This window comes from Podarcis pityusensis, assembly GCF_964106645.2.
Source record: "Podarcis pityusensis genome assembly, chromosome: 9".
Taxonomy (NCBI): Eukaryota; Metazoa; Chordata; class Lepidosauria; order Squamata; family Lacertidae; genus Podarcis; species Podarcis pityusensis.
The window spans coordinates 1,467,234-1,477,811 of NC_138034.1; positions in this window are offsets into that span (position 1 = coordinate 1,467,234).

Here is a 10,578-nt window from a genome sequence, read left to right on the forward strand (position 1 = left end):
GCTATATTGCGGGGGGGGGGGGGGGGGCAGGAGATGAGAAGAGGAAAGCAAGTCTTCAGCCACCAGCTATGTCTATGTCTCATCCAGAAAGTAGAGCCAGAGACATTTTGGCTAATTTTAAAAATCCACCTAGAGAGAAATGTTACCCCTGGGAAAAGGGGACACATGGCAACCTCACCAGAACTCTCTTTTTAGTCAAAGATGGTATTATTATTCCCTGTTTATTTTTCCTATCCATCACAGACTCAATTTTAATCACTTCAAATTACCAGCTTCCCATCACCAATTCTGACAATAATTCAAAGAAGGTATCATAAAACCTACTTGAACTGGGAGATTATCTATTAGTGTTGACATATTTCTTCTGTTTCACATATATATACTGCTAGGCTGCATCAACTGAAGTCTAGTGTCCAAATCAAGGGACGTAATAGGCCCACTCTATTCTGCCTTGGTCAGACCACGCCTGGAGCCCTGTGTCCAGTTCTGGGGAGCAGTTTAAAAAGGATGTTGAGAAGCTGGAAGGGGGCAGAGGTGGACAACCAAGATGATCAAGGGTCTGGAAAATAAGACTTATGAAGAGTTGGGTATGTTTAGCCTGGAAAAGAGAAAACTGAGAGGAGATATCATAGCCATCTTCAAATATCTGAAGGGCTGTCACAAGGAAGATGGAGCAAGTTTGTCTGTTGCTGCTCCAGAGGGCAGGACCTGAACTAAGGGATTCAAATGACAAGAAAGGAAATTCCAGCTAAACATTAGGAAGAACTTTCTCATGGTAAGAGCTGTTCAACAGTGGAATGAACTTCTTTGGAAAGCAGTAGACTCTCCTTCCTTGGAGGTTTGGATGTTTTCAGAGATAAGATGGCCATCTGTTAGGGATGTGCATTTAGTGTTTAGTAGTGAATTGTGCATTGCAAATGGTGGACTATATGACGGTTCTATCACTCTGTGATTTACTGTCACTGACTGGTTGGATGCAGAGGAATGGTGAGAGAAACCAGCTGAGGATCCCCCAAGAGAAGAAGGCTCAGAGCCCGGGGAGGGGTGGGGGGACGACAATAAGTGGTCAGAGGAAGGCGACTGGGAGGAGAAAGTGTCAGAAGCTGAAGACCTAATAGTGAACTGGGAGAGTCTGTGGCTGAGAGAAGTCCAGAATCAGAGGGAGAAGCTAAAGCAGAAGAGCTAAATCTGAGGGAGGCCAAGAGGCAGAGAGGAGTCAGGCTGGTGCAGAGTCACAAGCGTCTCCCCCTCCTGCTGCAACAAGTTCCCCTCCCCCCTTGTCTCAAAGAACCAGAAGAGGCATGAAAAGGGTGAAGGAGAGGTAGGCTTCATGCAGGAATAGTCTCTGATTGCTTGGAGAAACCCCTGGAGAGAAGGGGACTTAGACAGCTGTGGGAGGTGAGGACTTTTAGTCTTGGCAACTAATCAATAGGGCAGGACCTACCGGGGATTGAGCTGCTGGGCCCGTTAGGCCTGACACTCCGCCAAGTCTGTGCAGATTGTGTTCTTGCTAATAAAGAGTTAACTTCAACATTCACAGTGTAATTTATTGCTGATTATTCCTGACATTTACCAAAGATTCCTTGAAAATTATGTTTGGCACCAACATTGTACAACTTCCATCAGCAGGTCAAGGCACAGCTGTTTGACAAGATTTTTGGAAGGGCAGGGCCGTGTGGGGTGATGTGTTACCTGATGCCACCCATTCTACTGTCTTGGTCTACTGCATTCATATCATGCTGCTTTTACTTTGATATTTATTGTGATTTTAGTTTTCTAACTTGATATCTTTATCTCAGTGGCCCACTGAAGGTCAGGTAATAAAGGAAATAAATAACCCTATACAAAATGCCCATCAGTGTCTTCAGACAATTAGCAGGCCCTTTCTCTCTCTCTCTTTGATTTTGCACAAGACACATAAACTTTTTCTGCTGTGAGGGACATTCTATCTCCTTGCTTCCTTCTCAGAATCTGTGCAACCTTTCTCATGATAGGCAGAGGCCACTCATTCTAGTTTTGTGCTTAGAAGGGCAACACTGAGATTGAGGAGGAAACTTGTGGGTCCAGGGGCATGTTTGGAAACCTAAGAAAACCCCCATGGATATCTGCTTCTCCAGGGGAGTGCAGCTGCATCCAGAACAGGCCATCTTCCCACCTATCAGACACAAGAACTGAGTCCTGTCTTACCAGGATTCACCTTCAGTTTATTGGTCCACAAGAAGCCCATCTCTGCTTCTGAGCACCAGTCCCATTCCCAAAGCACCTCTCCATCTTCAGATGGAATGGAAGTCCAGAGCTGGTGTCATCTGCATAATGACAGCACCTCACTCCAAATCTCCTGATGACAGTTCTGGGTGAGTTTTTAAGTTTTTGAATGCTGAAAAAGCAAGGCTCTTTAGAATATATCTATATTATATAAGCTATACCCAGACATCACAGCTCAGGTCTGCAGCTTGCCACAGATGAACTCCCTGTCGAAGCATACACATTTTAGTAAATTGGAAGAAAATTGGTTTTGATTTAACAAAAGTTATGAGCATATGAAAACTGCTTGCTTTGCATGCAGAGGCGTTAGCTGTCTTTGTGAAGACTTACCGTTGCATTAGCATATTCTTCTTCCATTTAATTAAGTAAGTGTTGCAAATTGTTTTTCTGTTAATTATTTCAGCTATGGACATTATTATTTTCCCATTCCGGGAAGCAGACTCTATTTCAGAGGGTTAATAGTCCTGCTAACTCAACTTCCCCCCCATAACTGTTTGCTGCTGTTGATAAGGTTTCCATCTGCCTTTGTTATGGCAAAAGCATCTTGGCTGTTTATAATTGGAAACATCCTGTAGCAAACAATCTCCAGAAGCACCAATATGATATCCCAGGCTGCCATATTCTCTCTTCCCTCTGTGGCTAATTTCACAAAAGAGCTGCTGACAGCCAGTGTCTAACAAAAGACCCAACCCATCTAGAGACAAGTGGTGACAGAATCTGCTTTCTGCTTTCTGCAGGTGACCGTGTGGCATTAAAGACATGACCGGAAGTAAAATACGTGTGGGAATGGGTGCTGGTAATTTCTCCCATCGTGTTCCAACAATTAACAAGAAATGAATCTGTGCTGGAAATTGTCAAAAGGGAGATAAAGTTGCCATGAAATTCTCATGAGGAAGGGCTTGTGCTGATTCCGCCCTACATATGAGGTAGCTGAGGGGTGTTTGTGAGTCTCCTTCCTTTAAGAAGATAAGAAGAGCATCTTCTGGACAGGGGCAAACATAGGCATCGTGACACCCGGGGAGGGGCGTCGCTACGGTTTGCCAGCGGCAGCGCTCCAGCGCCGTACGGACGGTGCCGGGATCCTCTGCGCTGGGATCCTCTGCTCGCTGCTGCAGCCGCAAACAAAGGATCCTCCATTCACGGCTGTAGTGGCGACGGAGGGATCCCACCGCCATCCGTACGGCGCTCGAGCAGCACCGGCAGCAAACTGCTATGTACAGCATATGTGTGGCGTCATTACGTACAGCGCATGCATGCGACACCGCACATGCACTGTACATAGCGGTTTGCCGCTGCGGCTGGGATCCTCCGCTCGCGGCTGCAGCCACAAACGGAGGGTCCTCCACATGCGGCTGTGGCAGTGCGATGGCTGCTTGCACCACCGCACCCAGGGTGGGGCAGCAGGGCAAGTACCCCATGGGGTGCTGCCTTGTCACCCTCCCAGATGTGGAACCCGGGGCACACCACCCCCCTGCCCCCCCCCGTTGTGGCGCCACTGCTTCTGGATCAGACAATGGCCACATCTAGTTCAGCACCCTCTTGAAGCACACAACAGGACCCAAGCCCCCAATCATGTCAGAAGAGCCCCAGTGGACCCGGCCAATGGTGCTGCGAAGGCAGTGCAGGAGCAGCCCAGCAGAGGGTGCCGTTGAAGTGACAGGGCTGGTGGTAGTGTGGGGGCAGCAGGGGGGCAGGGGTAAAGGAGGGCAAAATGTCTTGGGCTGCTCCTGCCTCCAACAGCCACCAAGCTGACTCTGTCCTCCTTGATATATTTTCCTTCCATTGCGCAAATGCAGGCATTCCCAGACCCTGCTGAGGCACGGATGGTGCCCTTTTTGGCTTCAGAGGAAACCAAGCTTGCTATTGGTATTTCTGCCAGAGTGGGAACACTTGTGGTGGGCAAGGCAAGAGGCAACACGCTATATGTGGGGCTGCCTCTCAAGATGGTTCAGAAACTTCAGCTGGGGCCGAATTCAGCAGCCAGCTTACTCACTGGGCCAAGACGGTTTGAGCATCTTACACCGATCCTGGTCCAAGTGCACTGGCTGCCAACTTGTTTCTGGACCCAATTCAAAATGCTGGTTTTGACCAGTATAAAGCCTTAAATGACTCAGGACCACAATACCTCAAGGACCACCTTTCCCCATATGAACCTGCCCAGACTCTGCGTTCATCTTCTAAGGCCCTTCTTTGTGTGCCTCCTCCATGAGAGGTCTGGAGGGTGGCAACATGAGAACGGGGCCTTTTCTGCAGTGCCCCCCCCCCCCGTTTGTGGAATGCTCTCTCCGGGGAGGGACTGTTGGACTGATTAGCATTCTATGGCCTTAAAATATTTTGGGGGATGGGGTTATGTCACAGGAGTACTGACACATAGCACAGTTTGGTGCAGATCAGAGAAAGACAAGGTCACACCAGCGATCTTGCAGTTAGTAGTTTTAAAAAGGAAACAGAACAGGAAACATATGGAGACACATGAGATATGCTCCCTTATAGCAAGCCGTTGCTCAGACTGTCTTGCACCTCCCACCTCACCCCCTTCCCTCTGAGTCAGACCCCTCCCTCTCTCTACGGCGACTCCCAAGGGATCCTCTCCTTCTCTGCTTCGCTCTCTGCTCTGTTAGGTAAAGTAAATGCCATGTTCTGGGGGTGGGAGGAGGAGCAGGCAGGCTGTCCAGGGGGCTTGGGGTGAAGCTGCTAAGTCTGACTCCTGTCCTTTTCCTCAACCTCCAAGCTCCCAGCTCTTCCCCTCCCCTGGGGTGTGTCTGGCCGTGCACCACCAGGATCCCAGATCTAAAGCCTCTTCCTCTGCTCTTTTCCTGGAGGGATCTTGGTCAGGTGCAGGGGTCAGCAACCTTTTTCAGCTGTGGGACGGTCCACCGTCCCTCAGACCTTGTGGGGGGCCAGACTATATTGGGGGGGATGAATGAATTCCTATGATCCACAAACAACCCAGAGATGCATTTTAAATAAAAGGACACATTCTACTCATGTGAAAACACGCTGATTCCTGGACCGTCCGCAGGCCAGATTTAGAAGGCAATTGGGCCGGATCCGGCCCCCGGGCCTTAGTTTGCCTACCCCTGGTCAGGTGGCTTCCACCACTCCTGGCATCTGGTTGACCACAGTGAGAGCAGGATGCTGGACCAGATGGGCCTCCTTCTGGGCCTGATCCAGAAGGCTCTTCTCCTGTTCTTATAGAGACTAGAATTTTTATTTTTTTAAAAAAAAAAAACTGCCTCTGATGAAGCATAAATGGGGCGGCATCAAATGCTGATCCAGAGAGATGTATTCTACCTGCAAAGTGAGTGCGCAGGAGTTTTCGGGTCCCTTTGCCTCCCTGGCTTTCATCCATCTCCGCTGCAGCATCAGCGTTATCACAGCACAGCCGCCTCTCCCGCCTTCCTCCCAACAAGCTCCTCCATCTCTGCAGGCAGCCAAAGGGTTTCCTTCCCCAGCCCCCTCCCACCACCCCTGGGAGCCTTTCCCAAGTCCTAATAAAGATCCCCGAAACAAGATGCTAATGCTGGATTATTCAGGTAATCTCCCTGAGACACTTCCCTTGGCAGGGCTGCGGATAAATAATGAATTAGGCCTCTACTTATTATTTCTCTTGCCCTTTTGCTTCACCTCAAGTCGCAGGAAGGAATACAGATTTAAAGACAATGAGGTCCATTTATTAATATATCCGCCTCTGCCAATCCCACACTGGGGATCCAGGGAAAGTAGCTGGGACATCCAACGTTCATTCCCCTCTATCTGTATTTTATTTGGAAGAGATTTTAAGTGGAATGGACTCCCTCAAAAGGTAGTGGGTTCTCCTTCCGTGGAGGTTTTTAAGCAAAGGTTGGGTGGCCATCCGCCACGGATGCTTTAGTTGAGATTCCAGCATTGCAGGGGTTGGACTAGATGACCCTCAGGGTCCCTCCCAATTCTATAATTCTATGATTTATTATTGTGTGTGTGAACACCATCTCATAAAACATTAGGTCCTAGAATTTTTGCTCTCAAACTGCCTTCCATGCTCTGGGGCATGGATCTCACATGCTATGAGCTCTTCCATCTTATGCTCAGGTTGTATATATGTGTGAATAAGATGACAGGTCTATCCTAAAGGCACCACAATCTCCGCAGGCCTTGATTGCAGGGAAACTGAACTGTGGGTAAGTGCTTGGAACCACTGCAGTCTCTCACCCCTTGGAGATTGGGGTGGTGTGTAACAGTATGTACACAATGAAACATCATTAGAAAAACAATCATTTTGCAAAATCATCATGAAAACATCCCCAGTTTAATAACTAAGCACCAATCTGGGTCTCCCATCAATCAGATTTTGGAAAGCAGAAGTCCACTTTGGAAAAGGAGCAATCCAAATCTTATGCCAGCCCTTTTTGTTTTTCTGAGCACCTGCAAAACAACAGACTCCTGTTTTCTCTGCAGAAACCTTTCGCCGCAGGGCAGCCTCGCCTGGAACAGCCCCTTACAGCCATCCCAGGGCTACTCTTGGCCTGCTCACTGCTGCATCGTGAGAGGCAAAAGAGGCTGCAGATGGGCAGAAGAGTTGCTACTTTATATGTGTGGGCACACCTTTAAAAATGATGATTGTAATTTAAATTGAGATGCAAATCCATCTTGCCAAAGTGGGGAGGCCTGTGAGCAGGCAAGCTGCCTGCCTCCCGGCCTGTTCAAGGGCTCCTTGTGGATGGGCGACTTCAAGAGCCCTCCTGTTCCCCCTTCTTTTTGGGCTCTTCAGCTGGACAGCCTTTCAGACAGAGGACTGCTCAGATAGATGAGTGTCCTCTGGGAGTGCTTGAAACAGAGAGCTGCCCTCTATAAAGGAGGCCACATGGCCAAAGTTTCCTCACTGTTTAAGGGTCTGGAAGCCTTATGAGGAACGGTTGAAGGAGCTGGGTATGTTTAGTCTGGAAAAGAGAAGACTGAGAGGATATCTCAAGGGCTGTCACATGGAGGATGGAGCAAGCTTGTTTTCTCCTGCTCCAGAAGTTAGGACCCAAACCAATGGGCTCACGTTGCAAGAAAGGAGATTCCATTTAACCATCAGAAAGACCTTTCTGACAGCAAGAGCTGTTTGACAGTGGACCAGTCTTCCTTGGAGTCGTGGACTCTCCTTCTTGGAGGTTTTTAAGCAGCGGTTGGATGGCCATCTGTCCTGGATGCTTTAGTTGAGATTCCTGCATTGCAAGGGGTTTGGATAGATGACCTTTGGGTCCCTTCCAACTCTGCAATTCTATGTGTCTATGATTCTACAAGAAGAACCTACAGGATTAGGCCAGTAGCCCTTCTATTCCAGCCTCCTGTCCAACCACATGCCTTGGGGAAAGATTCCTGGGAACTTTATTATTATTATTATTATTATTAATAATAATAATAATAATAATTCAACTTATACACCGACCTATACCCAGAGGTCTCAGGGCAGTTCACAACAGGACCACAACATATAAAATCAAACCAAAAGCAATAAACCCCCCCAAAAAGAACCACATTCCAAAAGGGTGTTGGATGTCAGTAAGATCAACCAAAGGCCTGGTTAAAAAGATCAACGTTTTTGCCTGGCGCCCAAATATGTATAATGAAGGCACCAGGCGAACTTCCATGGGGAGAGCATTCCATAGATGGAGAGCCACTGCAGGGAAGGCCCATTCTCGTGTTGCCACCTCTGGACCTCTCGAGGAGGAGGCACACGAAGGAGGACCTCAGAAGATGATCTCAGTGCCTGGGTAGGTTCATATAGAAAGAGGCAGTCCTGGAGGTATTGCGGTCCTGAGCCATTTAAGGTTTTATTGGTCAAAGCCAGCACTTTGAATTGGGCCCAGAAACTAATTGGTAGCCAGTGCAGTTGGACATGGATCAGTATAATATGTTCTAACAGTAGTGCTCCGGTGAGCAACATGGCTGCTGAGTTCTGCACTAGCTGTAGTTTCCGAACCATCTTCAGAGACAGCCCTACGTATAACGCATTGCAGTAATCTAAACTTGAGGTTAGATTATATCAGAGCATTGACAACAGTAGTTAGGCTATCCCTGCGTAGCTGGGCCACCAGCTGAAGGTGATGGAAGGCACTCTGGGCCACTGAGGCCACCTGAGCCTCAAGCGACAGCAAAGGATCCAGGAGGACCCCCAAGCTATGAACCTCTCCTTCAGAGGAAACATAATCCCATCAAGAGCAGATGACCTCCCACCCATCCGGTCTGAGGAACCAACCACTAACAGTGCCTCAGTCTTATCTGGACTGAGCTTCAGTCTGTTGGCTCTGATCCAGTCCATTACTGAGGCAAGACTTCCAGCACTTCCACTGCCTCACCTGCAGATGTAAAGGAGAAATAGAGCTGAGTGTCATCAGCATACTGCTGACAACATACTCCAAACCTCCAGATAACCCCACCCAGCAGTTTCATGTAGATGCTAAACAACATGGGGGATAGGATTGAGCCCTGCGGAACCCCACATTGAAGGTTCCACAGGGCTGGAAAGCATTCCCCAAGTAACACCCTCAGGGAACGACCATCCAAGTAGGACTGGAACCACCGCAAAGCTGTGCCACCCAGCCCTAGTTCGGAGTGTCGCTCCAGAAGGATATCATGGTCAATGGTATTGAAAGCCACTGAGAGGTCAAGAAAAATTAACAGGTACATGTTTCCCTTCTCTCTCTCTCTCAACAGAGGTCATCATACAGGGCGACCAAAGCAGTTTCTGTGCCGAAACCAGGCCCAAACCCCGATTGAAATGAATCCAGGAAATCAGTTTCTTCCAAAAGCAGCTGGATCTGGTCCGCAACCACTCGCTCCAGAACTTTACCCAGAAAGGGGAGATTAGCAACTGGCTAGTAGTTAGTTAGGATTTCCAAATCCAAGGAAGGTTTCTTAAGGAGTGGTTTTACCACTGCCTTCTTCAAACAGGCAGGGAGCACCCCTCTCGTAAAGAGGCATTGATCACCTCCCTGGCCCAGCCAGCTGTTCCCTCTCTGCCGACTTTTATCAGCCAAGAAGGACAAGGGTCTAGAGCGCAAGCGGTCATCCTGACCGATCAAGCACCTTGTCCACACCCTCAAGCCTTACTAACTGAAACTCAGCCAACACAACAGGACTAGACTGTGCTCTGGACACCCCATGAGTTTCATCTGCTAAAACAGCAGAGTCAAGGTCTTGGTGGATGCAAGCAATTTTATTCTCAAAATGCTTTGCAAACAAGTCACAGTGAGCTACCGATGGTTCTGTCACCTCCTTTGGGCCAGCCTGTAAAAGCCCTGTACAAACTGGAAAAGCTCTGCCAGACAACATAATGAGGATGCGATGGAGGCAGCAAAGTATGCCTTCTTTGCTGCCTTCATTGCCACTAAGTAGGCTCGATAATGAGCAGTGTTCGGTTGCATTCATTTGGATCTTTCCTCCCCTTGCGTTCAAGCTGTCTCCCAGCTTGTTTCTTTGCCCTAAGCTCTGGAGTACACCAGGGGGCCAATCAGGCTCCACAAGGTGGGAGAGAACGCTCAGGGGCGATCGTGTCAATAGCCTGAGCCATTTGGGTGTTCCAGAGATCAGCCAGGGCTTCGAGACGAGCACCAATCATATCAGCCGGAAAAACCCCCAGAGCCGTTTGGAATCCCACTGCATCCGTCAGCTTCCAAGGGCAGACCTTCCTAATAGGTCCCCACCTTGGCACAGGGGAAAAGGTGCTGACATCCTAGATCTCAACAGGAAGGGATCTGACCATGACAAGAGACTGATGTAAATGTCCCTCACCTTCAAATCACTCTCTTCTTGCCCAGTCGAGAAGACAAGGTCCAGAGTGTGGCCTGCCTTGTGCGTTAGGCCGGTGACATGTTGGGACAGACCTATGGTTGTCATGGTGCCATGAAGTCCTGACCCACCTCAAAGCCAGCTGCCTCGGCATGGATGCTGAAGTCTCCCAGAACCAGCAGTCTGTGAGTCCTCAATGCCGCCTCCGAGACCAGCTCAGGAAGGGAGACTGCTGGGCAGCCAGGAAGACAGTAAACCAGCAGAATCTCTAATCTGTCCGGATTGCCCAATGCCAGGAACACACACTCTAGATTCCCCCCGCCCCACTGGACGGAGAGCCTGGAGACAGAGAATCTCCATAGATCACAGCAACTTCCCCAACCCTTGAGTCTGGCCTGGTGCTGCACTGAGTACCCAGGTGGGCACAGCTGGGTGAGACCAACTCCACCCTGTTCACCCACCCTGGTTTCAGTGAGACATGCCAGATCAGCCTCCTCATCCATAATCAGACCATGAATGAGGGAGATTTCATTCTGGGCTGACCTGGCACTCAACAGC